Source organism: Chrysemys picta, chromosome 9, assembly GCF_011386835.1.
Source record: "Chrysemys picta bellii isolate R12L10 chromosome 9, ASM1138683v2, whole genome shotgun sequence".
In the NCBI taxonomy this organism is placed as follows: domain Eukaryota; kingdom Metazoa; phylum Chordata; order Testudines; family Emydidae; genus Chrysemys; species Chrysemys picta.
In genome coordinates this window covers 94,610,744-94,631,125 of record NC_088799.1, presented here as the reverse complement: position 1 = coordinate 94,631,125, position 20,382 = coordinate 94,610,744, and positions in this window count along the sequence as shown.

Sequence of the window (20,382 nt, the reverse complement as noted above, 5' to 3'; positions counted from 1 at the left end):
ATCCTTCTCTCCTGACCTGACAGAAGCTGCTATACAGATGCTCCGACAGAGGAGCTAGGCCAGGGAACAGAACTGGGGGAGGAGATGGCCACTTTATATGACATCATCTCTAAAGCCCGATGGCAATGCCAAGAATAAATTAAAGCTAACCTTCCCCCCCTCCCTCAACTGCATCATGACAATCCTCAACCCCACCTCCATTAGCCAACTTGCATCATTTCATAGGCATCTTACTCATATTTCTACAGTCAGTCAATCTTCTAGACTGATCTATCTTTGTTACTATGACACAGATAGGGCTGTGTGAGACTGCACTGTTTAGTTCACAATCTGAGCCTTATTTCCAGTTAACGGGGGTTTATACCTCTGAATTTTAGGTTCAAATTGCAGTGGATGTAGCTTAAAACAACAATCACTTTGTTATGCTGCACTTTTAAATTTCTAAGAACTCTTCTTGTCTGTAGCCAGAGCAGCCATTTTGTCCTGAGAGAGAAAACACACACACACACTCTCTCTCTCTCTCCTTTCCTGGAGACTTTACTTTCGTCTTTCTTGTTGTTTTTCCTTGTTTTAAAATAACGGTCATCCAGATCCAAAAGCCCAAAGTGAAACACAGCTGAAATCACCCTCTTCTGCTTGGCTTTGAGTCAAACCCATGTAAAAACTGAGTTTCCCGTAGCTTATACCTCACACTAATCTTTGCTCCATTGTAGGCCAAAAAAGTGTTCAGATCTCACTCAACCCAGCCCAGGTTTGGGCATTTTAACTATAGCTGACAGCAGGCCTGTTTATCTAGATTGACGTTTTGTTATGAAAGGTTTGCACCACTCAGGCACTACTGATGGGGAATCAATTCTTTCAGTTGTCCAAAATACTTTACAGTTTAGAAATAACAGCCCTGATTCCCCTCCTGTTTACACTGGTATAAATCAGGAGAAATTCTACCAGTGTAAAACCGGTGTGAGGGGGGAAAAACAGACCCAATATTTAGGACTCACATCAGTTGGGTGTGCAGAAGTGTGTGCCTGGGTTTCTTCATGGAGCAAACATGAATTTAAATCAAGGCCAGAGGCTGCTGGGAACTCTGCAATTTCCCCTTCATAAAGAATGAGAGCACAGCTTTAAAACGTGCAGCATTTAAATCAGAATCAGCATTTTAGCTGGAGACAAATGCACTAATCATGGTCACAAATGCAGCTGAATTAAGCATCTCAGCAAAACCGCACAGCAACGGCATTAGTCATGATAAAGGAAATGAGGACTATTTTGGGGCTAGAACACGCTGAAAAGAATATAAACAGAATCCTTTGTGATGTGCTTCTATGGAAGGATGATTCAGAGCACAGGTCAGAACAACTTATTTCTAAAATAACAGTATGACACAAGACAGCATTTCCATGCATCTGAGAACAAAAAGAGCCACGCTGGATTAATTCCTAATTGGCAAGAAGAGCCTTTCCCCTATCATTTAACACAGAATAATTCAGTGCAACAGAAATAAAATAGTACATTAGAGTTTATTTCAGAAACAATAAGGGGTCTATTAAAAATTTTGGGGAAAACAACTCCATTATATTCCATAAAATTCCTAAAGGTTGTATTTTATTGGTAAACGGACCATCTATTATAGGCCCTGTGAAGTTGTAAGAACATGGGAAATACCACTCTAAATTTGTAAAGTAAAGTAGTCTGTTTTTAACCACCTTTTGTTTTATGCACAGATCTTTTCTTCCAAGAAGTACCTTATCTACCACCTCGTAAAGACAGAAAGTGCTCATATGACTGAAAAGAAAATACCTCAATCGATTTAGCAATAAAAACAATTTTTAAAAATAATTTTTAAAACTAGGCATTATATGGAAATGCATCGCTTTGAGTTATTTTAAAAAACGAAGTTTAAAAAGTAACAATATTTTTCTTCTTCAACATTTGCATATAATATTTTCACTTACCACAGCCATGGCATAAAAACTAGGCAATACAAATTCTTGACTTCCCTTGGTCACACTGCAAACAACTCCGGGAGAATCCCTACTCGATGAGTTATATCATGTAATGATAATCAACCATATTAAAAATCTTCATAACAAAACCAGAATTAAACTGTGATGCCTAATTGCAAATAGGATTCCTTAGTTTATTGCCTTTCTCTCTGAGATGTTCTTTGATGTCCTAGTGACCTCTAGTTGAGGAGCTCAGGAACTGCATGTTTTATCATTTCTACCACATATTCAAAGGGCTTTTCAAGAGCTATCACAGAAAGTTCCCTACAGAGAGGTGAAAGGCTCAGTGACTTTCGTCTGCTTTCTGCTGTGGTCACGGACTGAAGCCCAAAGATGCAATTTAAAGACAGAGCTATTTAAACAAAGCACTTCTCTGTTGCTTTAAAGCATAGAGAAGATGGAAGGTATATACTAGGGGTGTGTGCAAGGCCTAGTATTGGAATTATAAGTGTAACCCCTTTGGGGTTTAGAAATCATGGCCCTTTAAATCTTTTTCCTAATGGGGCGGGGGAGAGTAAGAAAAAAGGAGGGAAACTCCAGGGGCCAGCGCTGGAGCTCCAAGGAGAGGCGGAGGCAGCCTGCAGACCCTGGAAAAGTGAAGCAGCAGAGAACCTGCCTGAAGCCTGGGAAGGACAGGGCCGATCGGGGACACCCCAGGACAGGAGCCAGGAGGAGCACTGTGCCAGGGAGGAATTGCCGAGAAGGACAGGCCAGAGCTGGACCCAGTATCACGGCTGCCCAGAGCTGCATGGGGCTGTGAGTACTGGGGCTTGGGACTCTGCACTGGGGACAAGGAGGGAGGTTGCTAGCTAGTTACGTGGGGAGGTGGTCGCTCTGTGTGGCTTTGCAGAGAGCGGCAGAAGAGGGCACCGGAGGGGTTTGTTGGGGGAACGTTCACTGGCGCCGAAGACGACCAGGAGCACCCAAGACTCACCACTGGACTGGAACTTTGCTCAGGACTCCTGAACTCTTGTGTGCAGACACATGGCTCGGTGTCTGCCCTTCCAGACTGTGCTACCGCTGGGCCTGTGGGGCTTTGGCTTGGATGCAGCCCTGTTTTACTGCTCCCCCTATATTTCCCCTTGTTGTTTTTCGCCTCTCATCCCTCTGTAAATAAATATTTCCCTTGTTACATCCACTGTACTTTTCCTGTGGGTGGGTGGGTGTGTTCGTTCACTCTGGGGGGTTTGGAACAGGTGCCCCTGGGGTGGAAGGGATTATTTCTCCTGCTGCATTCCTGCGCGCGCCTTCTCTTGGCCAGAGCTGCCTGCAGAGCAGACTCCATCTTGGCCACGAGGGCGCTAAAGTTACACTACTTATGTGTACTATAGGTAGCACCTTCCACCTGAGGATCTCAAACTGCTTCCCTTTTCCGGGGCCTGCAGGCTGCCTCTCCCTCTCCCTGGAGCTCCCGCGCTGCCCCCTGGAGTGTCCCTCCTTTTTTCTTACTCTCCCCCTCCCCCTTAGGAAAAAGATTTAAAGGGCCATGCTCTCTAAACCCCAAAGGGGCTACACAAGTACTGTATTTGTGTGTCATTGTTTGTTAGATTAACGTATGGGGGAGTCATTTATGTGGCAGAAATGAAATGAGATTTGGTAGGCTCACACTCCAGGATGGGGGAAATATTACAAGAAGACCATATCTGGCTCTAGTTAAGACCTGTACATTGTTCCCACGAAAAAACAAAAACTAAGGAAACCTAGGAACATAGAAATGCAAATGCAGAGATAGTCAAGTGCCTTTACATTCCTGCAAAACCAAAATGCACAGAGCTGGTATTTACTAAACAACTAACATAGATAATGTTCAGTGACCCAAGTTTACGTATATTTTATTGCAAACAAGTCAGTCTCTTTGAATACCTTCGTTCAAAGGTCAAGCTGTGGTCTTAGAAATATAACAAAGGTTTGCAAATAACATCACAGCATATTATTCTTAGAGGTGTTTCTACTGTCAACCTATCAAATATATAGACTTTCAGGGGGTAGAGAGACTGAATATAGGCAAAACCATTGGAGCAAAAAGAAGAAAATATGTCTCCTAAATGCTTTAGGCTTGGATTGTGTTTTACCCCCTCTGCAAAAACCAAAAAAACAACAACAACAAAACATGGTACCCCAACCAAACGTCTGTACATAATTTTTCCCCAAAGATGTTTGTGCCTAGGGGCTAGTACTTGCCCCTGGATCCTTAATTTGATTCTAACAGCACCACAGGCACCAGTAAACCAACAACTCTGTTGCATTGCCGTAAACCATTGTCCTCATCACTGAAAATTAATCTGTATGGACTGCACCTTCATGGAACCCTATTGACTTTACTGAAGCTCCAGACAGAGTAACCTGCAAGATTGGGGCCCTAGCTGGCCAACTGGCATTTAGACCACTGACAACTGGATGTGTTGCTAAAAGACATACTCTAGGAATTAGTCAGAGGAAGTTCTATGGCCTGTGTTATACAGGAGGTCAGACTAGATGACTACAGTGGTCCCTTCTGGTCTTGGAATCTATGAATCTATGAACCGAAACCAACAGGAAGCAGCTGAATGTTTTCATCTGGAATTTATTTCATTCTTCACATTCAGGCACAGTTCATAGTCTGTCCATATGGAGACCAGTTTTCTACCAGGTGCATTTCCTGGAGCTGCGCTTTGCTATATGCACGCAGCCTTCTCTATCTTCTTGCCATTTAGAATTTTCATTACAGGCTCCTGGGAACACTCACTCTTGAGTTGTCAAATCCTGACCCCACCATAAGTCAATAGGAGTTTTGTCTTTGACTTCAACGGGGTCAGAATTTCACTCAAAGTTAGAAGATAGCTTCCCAGACTGGCTTGACAAGCTGACATTCCAATGGCAGCTGCAGTTCAAATGATCACATCATCCAACACCTCATACAGGATGTTGCAGTTCCAATAAAGAACACTTGTGGCATACACAGCATGGTTGTGAGTTAGGTGCACTCACAACTGACCTGGTAATAACAGTAAATTAGACTCAAAATATTCTATTCAGTTGCTTTTTCAGTCAAGAAAGCATTTAAGCACATGCGCAAAGTTAAGCACATGCTTTCCTGAACTGGTGCCTTGATAGGTGAAATGACACTTACTGTAGCAGTTTTTCTGTTATAAAGACACTATTTTTATTTCCATTCGTACAAGTTTAAGGGGGAAACTGTTAACACAAACCAATTACAACCTGCAACATAACTGATGGCGATGGGGGAGTAGACTTTAATTCACTTATCTCTGGAATGAAACGTGGAACAAAGACAATCATGGATATGCTGGATAACAGTAGGGTTGCCTCCTCTGAAATACAAACAAACCTGGCCAACCCCACCACAAAACTCGGGGGGGACCCCCTCTAGTGTCCCCTCCCAGGAGTCCTGTCTCCCCCACTCCCCTCCTTGCCTCTCCCTGCAGGGAAAGGGGAGAGAATTGTACTGAGATCCCTAGCTCAAGAGGACCCCCAAAACATCTGTAACATTTGTGTAAATAAAGTGAAATGGGAGGGGCTGGGCCCCAGTGACCATGATGTACCAGGGCCCCAAATCTCTCTCCACGGGCCTGTGGCGAGCCTCCGCCATCCCGCTACCTGGAGCCTACAAGGGAACCCCCCTTCCATCACCTCCGAGGAGCCCCTGCCACCACCACTCTGCTCCCCACCTTACCCCTGCCTGCTGGTGAGTCTACAGCAGAGGTGGTCAAACTACGGCCCGCAGCCCACATCCGGCCCATGGGACCATCCTGCCTGGTCCTTGGGCTCCCAGCCAGGGAGGCTAGCCCCCGGCCTCTCCCCTGCAGCCACGCCGTTGCGTAGGCAGTGCTCTGGGCAGCGGGGTTGCACGTTCCTGCCATGCAGCACGGCAGTGTGTCTGGCTCCGGCTGGGCGGCGCAGCTGCCAGACGTGCTGCTTTGAGCGGCATGTTAAGGGGGCCAGAGGGTTGGATAAGGGGCGGGGGATCCCAGGGAGCAGTGAGCAGTTGGATGGGGCGGAGGTTCTGGGGGGTAGTCAGGGGATGGGGGATGTTGGATAAGTGTGGGAGTCCCGAGGGGGCCTGTTTGGGGCGAGGGTGTGGATAGGGGTTGGGGCAGTCAGGGGACACGGAGCAGGGGGGTTGGATGGGAGTGGGGTCCCAGGAGGGGGCGGTTAGGGGACAAGGAGCGGGGGGGTTGAATGGGTCTGGAGTTCTGAGGGGGACAATCAGGGGGTGGGAAGTGGGAGGGGTCGGATGGGGGAGGGGGCCAGGCTGTTTGGGGAGGCACAGCCTTCCCTACAGTTTTGCAACCCCAATGTGGCCCTCGGTCCAAAAAAGTTTGCCCACCCCTAGTCTAAAGTGACAGGTCCATCCCGCTTCCTGGTCCCCAGTACCGAGAGGAGCTGACGCTGGTTTGGGAGCTGTCAGGTGAGGGTCTGGAACATGGAGCGGGACCTGGGTTCAAGTGTGGCCATTTTACATGATCAGTCCATATGGAGGCAGCAGAAAAAGCAGCACGTTACCTGACCAGCAGCCAGGCAGTAGAAAAACCAGCCAGGCTAGGAGCCAGGAGTCACCCATAAATAACAGTGATCGACCACCTAAACATCAGGCATCTTATGCTACCCAGGCCTGTTACATCAGGATTACATGGACCTCCAGTGTCCTGCAGTCTGTCCTTTGGCTGTACCTGCATGGGATCTATGGCATCCCTTGGTAGCAACCTTCTGGCCCTGATTCAGCCGACCACCCCTGCTGAATCCCACACTGAGCTTTAAGTGTGTGCTTAGGTGCTCTACTGAACAGAGTACATGGTTAAGTGCTTTGCTGGGCCAAGGCCTACCTGTGTTAAATAAAGTTAACGTGTGCTAACGTATACACACTTTTTTCAGAGAGTGAACACCCAAAGAATCCTTATGTGAGCCATTACTTATCAATACAATGAGCCAAATTCTGCTCCCAGTTACATCAGTGTAAATCAGGAGCAATGCCATCAGTTTCACTTGAGGCACACCAGTGCAACTGAGAGCAGCATTTGAGACAACAGGCCTAATTCCTATCTCAGTTTTCCCCAATTTTATGGTGGTGTATCTCCATTTGACTTCAATGGACCTTCTCCTGATTTCCACCAGACTACGATCAGGATCAAACCCAATATCACTAATGAGAACGTAATAGACTCTGTTGTGCTTTTGTAGAGTATCGCTAAATGTCTTGTTAGAGAATAACTATAATAATATATCCAGTAGACATAATGAAAGGTTTCAGAGTAGCAGCCGTGTTAGTCTGTATCCGCAAAAAGAAGAACAGAAGGACTTGTGGCACCTTAGAGACTAACAAATTTATTAGAGCATAAGCTTTCGTGGACTATAGCCCACTTGCATCCGAAGAAGTGGGCTATAGTCCACGAAAGCTTATGCTCTAATAAATTTGTTAGTCTCTAAGGTGCCACAAGTCCTCCTGTTCTTCTTTTTCCAGTAGACATAGTATACTTAGATTTCCAGAAAGCCTTTGACAAGGTCCCTCACCAAAGGCTCTTACATAAATTAAGTCATCATGGGATAAAAGAGAAGGTCCTTTCCTGGATTGAGAACTGGTTAAAAGACAGGGAACAAAGGGTAGGAATAAATGGTAAATTCTCAGAATGGAGAGGGGTAACTAGTGGTGTTTCCCAAGGGTCAGTCCTAGGACCAATCCTATTCAACTTATTCATAAATGATCTGGAGAAAGGGGTAAAAAGTGAGGTGGCAAAGTTTGCAGATGATACTAAACTGCTCAAGATAGTTAAGACCAAAGCAGACTGTGAAGAACTTCAAAAAAATCTCACAAAACTATGTGATTGGGCAACAAAATGGCAAATGGAATTTAATCTGGATAAATGTAAAGTAATGCACATTGGAAAAAATAACCCCAACTATACATACAATATGATGGGGGCTAATTTAGCTACAACAAATCAGGAAAAAGATCTTGGAGTCATCGTGGATAGTTCTCTGAAGACATCCATGCAGTGTGCGGTGACAGTCAAAAAAGGAAACAGGATGTTAAGAATCATTAAAAAGGGGCTAGAGAATAAGATGGAGAGTATCTTATTGCCCTTATATAAATCCATGGTATGCCCACATCTTGAATACTGCGTACAGATGTGGTCTCCTCATCTCAAAAAAGATATACTGGCATTAGAAAAGGTTCAGAGAAGGGCACCTAAAATGATTAGGGGTTTGGAACAGGTCCCATATGCGGAGAGATTAAAGAGGCTAGGACTTTTCAGCTTGGAAAAGAGGAGACTAAGGGGGGATATGACAGAGGTATATAAAATCATGAGTGATGTGGAGAAAGTAAATAAGGAAAAGTTATTTACTTGTTCCCATAATACAAGAACTAGGGGCCACCAAATGAAATTAATGGGCAGCAGGTTTGAAACAAATAAAAGGAAGTTCTTCACACAGTGCACAGTCAACCTGTGGAACTCCTTGCCTAAGGAGATTGTGAAGGCTAGGACTATAACAGCGTTTAAAAGAGAACTGGATAAATTCATGGAGGTTAAGTCCGTTAATGGCTATTAGCCAGGATGGGTAAGGAATGGTGACCCTAGCCTCTGTTTGTCAGAGGGTGGAGATGGATGGCAGGGAGAGATCACTTGATCATTACCTGTTAAGATCACTCCCTCTGAGGCACCTAGCATTGGCCACTGTCGGTAGACAGGATACTGGGCTAGATGGACTTTTGGTCTGACCCAGTATGGCCGTTCTTATGTTCTAATAAATAAATAATGATAAAAAATACCTAGCTCTTATACAGAGCTTTTCATCAGTGGATCTACGGAGGGGTATAACATTTTTAGGAACAAATCATCCCTGAAACTCAAGAGGGTTAGCAAATTCTTAGAACATTTACACAAGTGCATAACAGCTCCCTAGTCTAAAACTATTTATTCTGGAGATGTGAAAGTTTGATCTGTGCCAATCTTATTTCAGCAAAGAGAAACTAAAGCCAGTGACAAGAAAATGATTATGCTATCAAGTTCAATAGGCCAATCCAGGGATGGCTTTAGGATCTGCGGGGCCCGATTCGAATACCCGGTGGCGGTCCGGGTCTTTGGTGGCACTTCGGCGGCAGGGGGTGCGCTCTGGCTCTTCCGCGGTACTGAAGGACCCCCCCCCCTCCCCCACCGCCGAAGTGCCACCGAAGACCCGGAGCGGACCCCCCACCACCGAAGTGCCGCCGAAGACCCAGAGCGGACCGCCACCGGGTGAATAAAAAAAAATTAAAAAGGCGCCTAAGGCGCGGGGCCCGATTCCGGGGAATCGGGGGGATGGGCCTAAAGTCGGCCCTGGGCCAATCTATTTGTTTTTAACATCCATGGCCTTGATTTTGTTTAGTAGAACAAAGTATCTGAATCCTCCAGCCGAGCAGATAGAGGGAAAGCATGAGTATCCCACAGCTGTGTGTTATGAGGGTTCCCTAAGTAATGGATCACATCCTTCTTGCTGTAAAATATTTGAGAGGGGGCTTGAGTAAAGGGAATCATTTCCTTCAGCAGAAGATCAAACTAACTTAAAAAAAAAGTAAATATGTGGGAAGTATTAGGATAGGATGTTGGCAGAATCACAGATAGATATTAACCTGTATACCTGCCAAATATTGTCTTTCAGGAGTGATATAGCCTAGCTCTATTGTCAGAGAAATATTTGTGCTTTTTAAAGCAGGAGCAGCAGCAGGAGAGATCAAAACAAACTTCTTTTTTTCCAGGAATGTGATTAATACTCTCCTTTTTATCAGATAATTTGTTGGGAGAATAAGCACTGCTCAGAATTCACTCCAGGCTCTTGCAGTCAGGGAGAACATTTATTCAACTCAGCCAAGGTTGCATAGCCTGCTTTTCAAGGATGAGGAAAGAAAGCATCATTAGAATAGCGGCATCAGGGGTGAGCCTCCAGGGCAGAGCAACAAAGCATGACAGGGGGTGGAGAAGAAAGTCTTACTGTTCTATTTTCAGAGAAGAATCGTAGTCTTGCCTCTCTTTTTCAGCTGGGCATTGGTTCCTTGTGGTGCTGCATCTCCTCTGCACAGGCTGATACCTCTTCATATCTGTAGAGGACCACCTCAAAGCTTTGGAAGAGGAAAGATGGCCTTGCAGTTAAGGCATTGTGCTGGGACTCAGGAGATTTTTTTTTTTGAGTTCCCAGCCCTGCCACAGAATTCCCGCATGACCTTGGACAAGTCACTTAATGTTTCTAGACCTTAGTTCCCGATCTGTAAAATGAGGGTAATAATAATCCCTGCCTCCTGCTTTTTGTCTATAAAGTCTGTGAGCTCTTTGGGGCAGGAGCGGTCTTTTACTGTCTCTTCCTGTACACCTAGCACAATTGGGCCCTGAACTCAGTCAGGGCCGCTAGCCACTACTATAATCCAAATAATAATTGATAGACCTGTTCTGAGGGAAATTCCAACATTTCAAAATTGCCTTTCATCTCAAATTGGAATGAAAAGTTGAAATTTCCCACAAAATAAACATTCAGAAAAATTTTGTTTAGGAAACATCCAAACGCCCTTCTCGAAAAGTTCCATTTTGTTAAAATCAAAGCACTTCCTCTTGATAAAGTCTAAATGAAGGCCTTCGACCTTATCACTTATAACATAATATCATCCAAATGAGAGCGGTGAAATGAAGGGCTTTGACTTTGACAGAATCAAGCATTTGGATAATTCTTGATCAAAAATTTCAACAGCATCGATACATTCCCAAGAAACTGTTTTGATTTCATTTTATCAGCATTTCCAACGGAAAACTTTTCCATCAGAAAATATCCAGAGATATATGGACAAGCCTCATTCTTTACGTTTATAGCCACGTTCTGCCTCCACTCACACCCCAGTGCAATCCACTAACATCAAAGATGAAGTGTGACAATTTGGACCAAATTCTGCCTTCAGTTACACCCCAGGCTACCCCACTGGTTTTGAGAGAGGACTCTGGGCCAGAGAATTTCTGAGCTACGTACAAATGTATTTCATGTCTGTGATCCAGGGACCCCTTGGTACCAACTGGCAGAGGGCACAGAGGTGCCTAGAGATTTACAGGGATCCCTTGGGTTGGGTATCTGCATATCAGTTCACCAAAGGGTGGCATATGGAGTCTCTACTGAGAGCCAGCAGCCCACTGGTCGTCACACTACTTGCGAGACTTACATATGGATAATATTTAAGGAGTTCTGTATCTATACTGAAAATTATGTTCTTAAGGTCATGGAATTAAGGCAGGTTACCAAGGGTGACATACTACTGAAATGTTCCTCTCAGGCAGGAGATAACAGACACCTATGTCCCTATCTGGACATCTGTGCCTCTCACTGTAGGCCTATTGGCATACGGATCCAGCTGCAAAATAAGAGATTACAAAATCTACAAGAGGGGAAATCTACAGGAAGGAACAAACAGCTGGGAGAATGTCCTGTTTATGAATAAAGACAACGGATTGCTCTGGTATATCTTGGAGTGCAAAAACACACATGGAGTCCTTCACCTGGGAGGCAAACTGACAGCATGCTTGTCTCATGAAACGAGGTCACAGCCAGCCTGGCTGTAAAGTGCTGCAAGGATTTTGGGTGAATACTCTACAAGACCTGAGAGGTTCTTGTTAATTAAGTCTAGGCTCTAGAATGCATGTTAGGATTTCATTTTATATGTAACCATTTGTTTCCAATACTTCTACTTGAACCTCTGCGCTTTGTTAAATACATTTACACTGGATTTCACTATAAATAGGGCCCCATCAAATTCACGGCCATGAAAAACGCGTCACAGACCATGAAATCTGGTCTTCTGTGTGCTTTTACCCTATACTATACAGATTTCACTGGGGAGACCAGCATTTCTCAAACTGGGGGTCCTGACCCAAAAGTGAATTGCAGGGGGCTCGAAAGATTATTGAAGCGTGGTTGCGGCATTGCCACCCTTACTTCTGCGCTGCCTTCAGAGCTGGGTGTCCGGAGAGCGGTGGCTGTTGGCCAGGCGCCCAGCTCTGAAGGCGGTGCCCCGCCAGCAGCAGCGCAGAAGTAAGGGTGGCAATACCATACCATGCCATCCTTACTTCTGTGCTGCTGCTGGGGGTGGCTCTGCCTTCAGAGCTGGGCTCCTGGCCAGCAGCCGCCATTCTCCAGCTGCCCAACGCTGCCGCCAGCAGCAGCGCAGAAGTAAGGGTAGCGGTACTGCAACCCCCCTAAAATAACCTTGTGACCCCCCGACAACTTCTTTTTGGGTCAGGACCCATACAATTACCACACTGTGAAATTTCAAGTTTAAATAGCTGAAATCACAAAATTTACACTTTTTAAAATCCTATGACTTTGAAATTGACCAAAATGGACCATGAATTTGGTAGGACCCTCACTATAAATGTATCTAAGTGCTGTGTGTTAGGAGGAGCAGTGATCTGAGGTGGAACTGGTAAGCTGGGGCGTACTGTTCCTTTGGAAGCAGTGAATCTGTGTCTATTGCAAGTGTCCCGTGAACCCAGCGCTGGACACTCCAGTGAGACAGTTGTAGGGCTCGAGAGTTGGGGTACGAATCACTAACCTGTAGAGTGACAGCACGGCCCGCAAGGCCTAAAGGAGAGTGCTTGTGTTGCCTGTTGCCAATGCCAACAGCCAGCGCAGGTGAGTTTCCTCATGCTAAGGGCAGATGGTAGCAAGGTGCCTCACGATCCCAGGGACCCTCAGGAAGTGCCCCAGTGTCCAGCTGCACATTGCTGTTTGAACATACTCAAGGAATAATCTAGTATTAAATGTAGTGCATGGCTAATTGCTCAGTGCTTTCACAATAAAGAGTAAATTGGACACTTTCAACAACATGTACAATAGGCTAGTAGTTAATGGCTTCATCTCTTTTAATGCAGCATCTCATCTGTGACATTGGGAACTGTACCCTTAAATTGTTTAGCTGAAGCAAGACAGGAAATCTGGACGAGGGGCACTGCAGAAGCCTATGTTCTGTTATGCAGAGGCAGTTGGGGACCTGCGTGACTGAATCAAGAGGATCTCTTTTGAGCACCTTGGGCCCAGGGTGATAACTAAACACCACAGCATCAGGCAGGTGCAAGAAGAGCAAAGATTTCACATGCAGCAATAATGGTACATTTTTAACATGCTAGAATAAATCATGGTGTGTTTAATACAAATAACCCACAGGTATATCTTCAACTGCGCACCAGAGAGGAATTCAGAAAACCTGTGCAGTTAAGATTTACATACAAACCTTCTGAACAACTTTTAGAAACTATAATATTTAAAGCATAGTAATAAATTAGAGCAAGTATAGGGAGACCTGATTCCTTATTGCTCTGTGTCTGGTCTGCACGTGGCTATACTGAGTACGTCCCTTTCCAGTTTTGCGCTCATTAGATTTCTCTTCTCTCTACTTTCTTGCTGGATCCTAATCTTTTCTTGCTGTTAGATCATGACTTGAGATCTAAATTCTTTGTTCATTGCATCTTGCAGTTCCTTTTCTCTCTGCTGCTTGGGTCTATTATCCCCTGTCTCTGCACTACAGCATGTACAAAAGTATCATGAACTTTCTGATTTCTCCTTGCCTAGTCACAGCTCCATTACAATTCATCCTGGGACCATCATAAACAGTTGGATAAAAATGCTCCTCTGCTCCTAGGCATTGAACTAGGTGCTAATGATTCAGGGCAAAAGCCTTTTCTCAGCGTATTACGGAGGATGTTAACACCAATATTCTCTCTCTCTTCATACACAGAACTCCCATTGGCTTCAAAAGAGATCTGCATATGTAGGCAGAGCAGAATGTGGGAGTAAAGATCCGCTATGCAGATCCGAGAAGAGAATTTCCATCAGCTGGGAGGTAACTCACACACACTGGAGTCTTCACTCCAGTGACTGATCTGACAGTATGTTTCTGATGTGGGGAGTAAGGAGAACTACCCTAGAAAACTCTGAGCATCAGGAAATCCAGCTAAGAAGAAGGCAATTTTATTCTTTCTGTAGCTTTTCATATTGGAGCACTACAATAAATCACCCCAAAGGACAGAATTACATAGAGGACTATTCTATGGATTACAGTAATGCCCACCGTAAGCTAGAAAAACAAGGTGGGTGAGGAATAGGGTGACCAGACAGCAAGTGTGAAACATCAGGACAGAGGGTGGGGGGTAATAGGCTTCTATATAAGAAAAAGCCTCAAATATCGGAACTGTCCTTATAAAATCGGGACATCTGGTCACCCTAGTGAGGAAATATCTTTGATTGGACCAACTTCAGGCCTGAAGGAGAGCTCTGTGTACACTCGAAAGTTTGTCTCTGTCACCCAATAAAAGATATGACCTCACACACCTTGTCTCGCTAATATCCTGGGACTACCACGGCTACAACAATGCTGCCTACCACAATGTGCTAGGCACTTTCCAAACATATTAGAAGACTGCATCCCTGGCCCAAAAAGCTGGGGGCATGAACTCAACTAAGAAGCAGGGTGTGGCTCCATATCAAAGTTTTGACTTCTGCTGTTACTTAGGGGCAGTTGTCTCTATAGGACCCTGTCCTAACCAGAAAGATGAGAAATTAAAATCTGAGTAAAAGCAATCCCCGTTGCATGCACCATTGATAGTTCCAAACCAAGACAGTGGCCCATGCTTCAGCAGGCACATTCCAGGAGGGGGCGCTAAAGTCTCAGGACTTCACTGATACAAGTTCCACAGAGCACAGGGAAGCGCATTCCAACAAGGTAGCATCTGACTGAAATTCAGGCCCGGAGCTGCTTCTGCCAGTCTAGTTCCTCAATATCAAAAAGTCGGCAACGCTCATAAAGAAGTATTAATTCCAAATGGACCCCATTCACTTGACAAGTGCGCAGCATAAGGCCAAAGGGGGGGGATTCTAATCTCAGTGTGGCAGCAGCATTTAAATCTGTTCCAAAGCGCATAGAAATCAGGCCTCAGGCTTTCCCTTGCAAACCGTTAACATCCGAGTAGTACATTTCACACACCTAAGACCACCTCCACTCCCTGGAGTCCCATAACCGCCAGTCTAGACACTGTATTTTTTCACATTTGTTCAAAAGGAGACTTTGATTTTGGACATCGTACGGCACCACACCGAAAACAGCATCACGTCCCCAGGTTTTAATCCCATTGTCTAATCCCTCCTCTACATTCGTTTATTAACTGAGGCCCATTTATTGACTCTGCTTCATGCCAGGTGCTTATAGCAGCTATGCTAGGGTCTCCAGTGTAGCCTTTGCATACCTGTACTACAGGTAACAGCAGTGCGCTGTTCTTCCAGCTGTTCTGGTCCCATCCTGAGAAATAGGGTCAGCGTCGGTGTCTCATTTATTTTGCGATGCTTGGCTGGCATCCTCCTTCCCTCTCTAGAGGTTGGAGTTGTTTGCAGGAGCACTTCATTTGTATTGCTCTTGTTAAGCTCTTTTGTTCTTCGCTGGAGGCAGACTGCCCTCACAAAGCATGCAGCCCCGGCACTGGGAGAGCAGCAGCAGTTCTGCCTGCTGGAGGAAACCTGCCATTCGCCAGCTCCCATTTCCTCCGCTGGGCTTACCCTTGTTCTCTGCGAATTTCTTAACACCCTGAGTTGAACAAGACCCTCTCCAGCAGCAGAGACCGGTCACTAGTCCAGGGGCTTGAGAGCAACAGCAAGCCTGTCACATACTAACTGGCCAGATGGGCCTGTTATCCCCAGTGCACTTCGATCTACTCCCATTTCGAAGCCGAGTATATCAAAGCTCACTAGGGAACTGTTAGCCCCCAGTAACAGTGTTCACATGGACAGTTAGCGCATGGGAGGCTGGCGCACTGTCGCTTTAGGCGACAGCATGCCATACAGTCCCTGTTCCGCTACAGCAGCCCCTAGCTCACTCTTTTTTAGCAATGCCGTTGGAGAAATGCTACCACCACTGCTATGCACAGAGAGGAAAGCAGTGATTAGATTACAGCTATGGCTCCATAGCTTCGGTGATATCTCGGCATTCAAGAACATGCTGTTGCTAGCCTTGATTCAGAGGGCAGTTCTGTTTTGTCTCCCCAGAGAGGATTTCTAGACACTGATGAGCCAAAGGTCGGGGTAGGAAACGGCTAATCTTTCTCTTTTTAATACAAAGATAGTGACTTCTTAAAAGCACCCCACTGTCCATTATTACCATTGCCCTTGGGCCTTCTTGACACTTGAGAAAGTGAACTGCCTGAAGACCCTAGAAGGTCGGTGGATCACTTTATCTCTTCACACAGGTATGACCCCAAGCAGTTGACAACTGGTGTAACTACAACCCCCACTGGTCAGTGTGTGTTACCAGTCTCATGCTGTGCCCAGTCCACAGAGGATCAGGGCCGGCTCCAAGGTTTTGGCCGCCCCAAGCAGCCAAAAAAAAAAAAAAAAAAAAAGCCGTGATCGTGATCTATGGCGGCAATTCGGCGGGAGGTCCTTCGCTCCGAGCCGGAGTGAGGGACTGTCCGCCGAATAGCTGGACCTGCCACCCCAAGCACCTGCTTGCCAAGCTGGTGCCTGGAGCCAGCCCTGCAGAGGATATGAGCCTCTTGCAGTCCCAGCCGATGGACCCTGGCTCTTCAGTTGTGGGAGCTCATGGGTTTAGCAGTAGAGCTCCCCAGTTCAACCCTCAGTGTATCAATCAAGATGGAAGACATAATATTTGTTTTAGCCGCAGCATGGTGACCAAATGAATTAGTCCAGCTATTTCACCCACTATTATTTTGCTACATATTGTATTAGTAGCATTGCAAAATCTCCCAGAATGCACTGCAAAGCAAAGCAACCCAGCATGGCTATTGCAGAGGCACGGTACGGTTTGTGTTTAAATCCATTCAGTGTCACCAGTTCAATTATAAACAGCTCAGGTCTCTGGCATTGGGAAGGCACTACTAGTGCTTAAGCAGGCAAGGGCTGAGAGCCCTCAATCCCTACCCGCTGCCGTGGGCATTCACAGAACACAGCATCTCACAGAATTATCAGCACCTGAAAGAATTGCACCCAAACCGCCTGCTTGTGTCCTGCTTGGAGGCAAATATTTCTATCCACTGCTGAGATGGAAACACAATGGGGCAGCCTGGGGCCTGCTGCTGTTGAACAAGAGGGGCAGGAAGAATCTCCCGTCTCTCCATTCCTCCCAGGATCACTCCCCTCTCCTTTTCCAGGTACAGGAGATCCAGGCTGGAGGGATTTTTTTATTATTAAGTATTATTATTATTTTTATTTTTATTAATGGAGATATCCTATCTCCTAGAACTGGAAGGGACCTTGAAAGGTCATCGAGTCCAGCCCCCTGCCTTCACTAGCAGGACCAAGTACTGATTTTGCCCCAGATCCCTAAGTGGCCCCTCAAGGATTGAACTGACAACCCTGGGTTTAGCAGGCCAATGCTCAAACCACCGAGCTAGCCCTCTCCCCCGAGGCACTGTGCTAGGAGTAGGTTTATACACACCCACCATGAGCTGACTGTGATGCTCCCGTCCTTTCTCAGCTGCTGCCACTGCTGATGCTTTTAGGCTGAGGCGCTGCAGAAGACAACTTGAGCCAGGAACTTCCTTTGCGACCCGCAAGGATGGAGGGAAGCAGCTGTCGTCCCACAGCTCAGAGGAGCTGCCCCCTCTGCCAGCCACCAACCTTGCCCCATATCAACCTTAGGAGGGCCAGTGTGTGACTCACTCGCTAGAGTGGAAGCCTAGCTAAGGAGCAGCTCTGCTTTCTAGGGGCAGATTGGAAGAGCAGTTGGCAGGTACAACGGCTACTCTGGGGAATGCCAGAGCAGCTGATTTACCCTGCGAGGCTCCAGGATAGGAGCCGCTCCTCACTTCATACCCCTCGGCAAAGTTAGCTACTTCAGACCGCAGTCTCCCCCCAACTCCTCCTTGGGGGAAGAAAGAGAAAGCCTGTAGGATGGAGACACTACTTCGAGATGCTAGGTAGAGGGACTGCGCACCTTAATGAGAAGGGGAGGCAAGGGCCCAAACCACCACAGTCTCTTTCAGCCTAGATTTCCTGGGGGGGGGGGGGGAGGGAGGCTGGAGGAAGAGAGCTTGTGTGTGGAGCAAGAAGGTGTCATAGACTCTCCCAGTCAGCAGTAAAATTGGCTGAACCTGTGCAGTTGCTCTTTCCACAAAGGGCTTCCTTCCCTGTAGCCAGAAGGAAAAAGAAAAGAGGCAGCTACTGGAAGATGCTTCTTGGGTGGGATTTTTAAGCAGCAATGTAAATTTATTTTAAGGTCTACCAGAAATCATCTAACAGCCCTCTCCCAACCTTCCTCAGTAACAGAAGCTTTAGACGAACACCTCTGGCAATGCCAATCAGATGGCAATTTCCCCTAAACTAAGTTTCCCATCAATTATGAGGTCACATTTGTGAAATTGATTAACAGCCGCTATTGGTTTGATGCCGTGGAGGAGGAGTTTTAAAGAAAATTGAAAAAGTTTTGCAAGCTGGGCCATTAGGAGCAGCAGGTGAGGTCACTTAGTTAAAATGCCTACACTGCATTTTCAAGGCCTAGTTGGAAACTTGCTCCTCAGTTACCTGCCTGAGCTCTAAGAGCTGACCACCTCTCAAGCACTCCAGGAAAATGCTTTGGTCAAGGTGGCCTTGCAGAAGAACAGAACCCACAGCTCAGGCAGACAACTCAAAGCTGGTACCATTCTGCACTAAACAGTTTCTCCTTGGAGCCCAGGTCCTCGGCTAGTGGAAGCTGGCCGAGTTCTGCTGAAGTCAATGTAGCCACCTCCGTTCACACCAGCACAGAATCTAGGCCCACATGCATACATGAACAGAATACATTTTTACCTCAGGAACAGGAGACTGAAGCTACAGCAACTATGAAGAGGCTGTGCAGAATATGGAGCAAATTACTACTACTGATAAGTGTTTAATAAAATAACGTTATTCTTCAAATTGTGTTTTGTTGAGTCACTAAATAACGGCTGTCTTCTAGTGGAGAATCAAATTCATGGTGGTATTTCTACATAATTAGGAGTGAGCACACTACAGAGTTTCAGTGAAATAAAAGTTATAGCTGTGGGTTCTCCCCCAAAATTAAATCAATTAATCTATGAGGCACACCACTTCAGCACAGCATGAGCCAGCCTTACTCACGTTGATTGGTACTTTTCTGCCAGTAGCTATCAAACAAGATAACTCACAGAGTCAGGGTGGTAGGATCTAGCACTACACGATCTTTTGATAACGGTCCTTCATTCACTGGGGAGCAGCTGCATAAAAAACAAATACCCTAGGACATTTAAACTGGATCTTACAAGTTCAGACTCTGCTTCAGAGCTGCCTGTCGGAAGTACATCATTCAAATTACTGCCATCGCATTAACAATCTGACTGAAATGCATCGTTTGGCTGTTAGACAGATTTTAGCCACAACTCACAGTGGAGTAGTGTCTCTCAGAGGGATAAACACACGAGTTCCCAATACCACAGACCTCATTCCATTTGCCAGTATGAGTACATTTCTATCAGTCTGACCCAGGGCAGCTGCTGCTCAAGGCCCTTTGTGTTGTTCTGCACAACACAAAAATTCCTTTGAAGAAAGCTGCAAAGCTCAGGCCGTGATTGTGTAAGCCATTGCCCATTTTAAACCTGGGAGCGGTTCGTTTTTGAGGGGGCTGCGACAGAGATCTGGGAACTTCCTGGGAAAGTGTTGACAGCACCTTGACAACGCTGCCACCTTAGGCAGTTTGCAGAGTGTGTGAGTGTACAGAATGGGAAGGAGACTCCGTTTAGAACAAAAAATAGTTACTTAGTCATTGGACTGATGCTTCTTGAGGCCTTCGTCGGAGGAGGATTTTTGAACATGGCAGCAATGCCTTGATTTAGATTGGTTTCAAATAACAGCCGTGTTAGTCTGTATCCACAAAAAGAACAGGAGTACTTGTGGCACCTTAGAGACTAACACATTTATTTCAGCATAAGCTTTCGTGGGCTACAGCTCACTTCTTCAGATGCATAGAGTGGAACACACAGACAGAAGATATTTATACATAGTGTTAATCGAGATGGCCCATAGAAGGTGTGAGGAGAACTTAACATGGGGGATAATCACTTCAAAGTTTTTTCTTCTGCTGCTACTGATAGCTCATCTCAGTTGATTGGCCTCTTACAAGTGGTATGCGTACTTCCACCTTTTCATGTTCTCTGTATGTATAAATATCTTCTGTCTGTGTGTTTCACTCTATGCATCTGAAGAAGTGAGCTGTAGCCCACGAAAGCTTATGCTGAAATAAATGTGTTAGTCTCTAAGGTGCCACAAGTACTCCTGTTCTTTTTGATTTAGATTAAATCTCAGGAAAAATTCCCTCACTGTAAGAACAGGACAATGCAACAGACGCCTAGGGAGATCGTGGAAGCACCTTCGCTGGAGG